We start from the raw sequence: 502 nt of genomic DNA on the forward strand, positions 1-502 counted from the left end.
CTTCTGTCTCTTCTCTGTCTCCTTTCTGTCTCCTTTTGTCTCTTTTCTGTTTCTTTTTGTCTCCTTTTGTCTCCTTTCTCCTTTTTGTCTCTTTTGTGTTGTCTCTTTTCTGTCTCCTTTTGTCTCTGCTCTGTCTCCTTTTGTCTCCTTTCTGTCTCCTTTTGTCTCCTTTCTGTCTCCTTTTGTTTTTATTAATATGCTGCTGTCTGTCTCCTTTTGTCTCCGTAGAATTACTGCTAAGGGGAAAGCTATTCTAGGGTGTGCTGCTGCTGCTGCTGCTGCTGCTTCTACTGCTGCTGCTGCTGCTGCTACTGCTACTGCTGCTGCTGCTGCTGCTACTGGTGTTGTTGCTGCTGCTGCTGCTGCTGCTGCTGCTGCTGCAGCTTATATAAACGTAGTTGCTGCTGCTGCTGCTGCAGCTACGGTTCTACTTCAGCAGCAGCAGCAGCAGCAGCTGGCGCTAGTAAAGACTAGGGATATATATAGAATATATATATATATA

Source organism: Eimeria mitis, genomic scaffold, assembly GCF_000499745.2.
Source record: "Eimeria mitis Houghton genomic scaffold, Emh_scaff2164, whole genome shotgun sequence".
NCBI lineage: Eukaryota > Apicomplexa > Conoidasida > Eucoccidiorida > Eimeriidae > Eimeria > Eimeria mitis.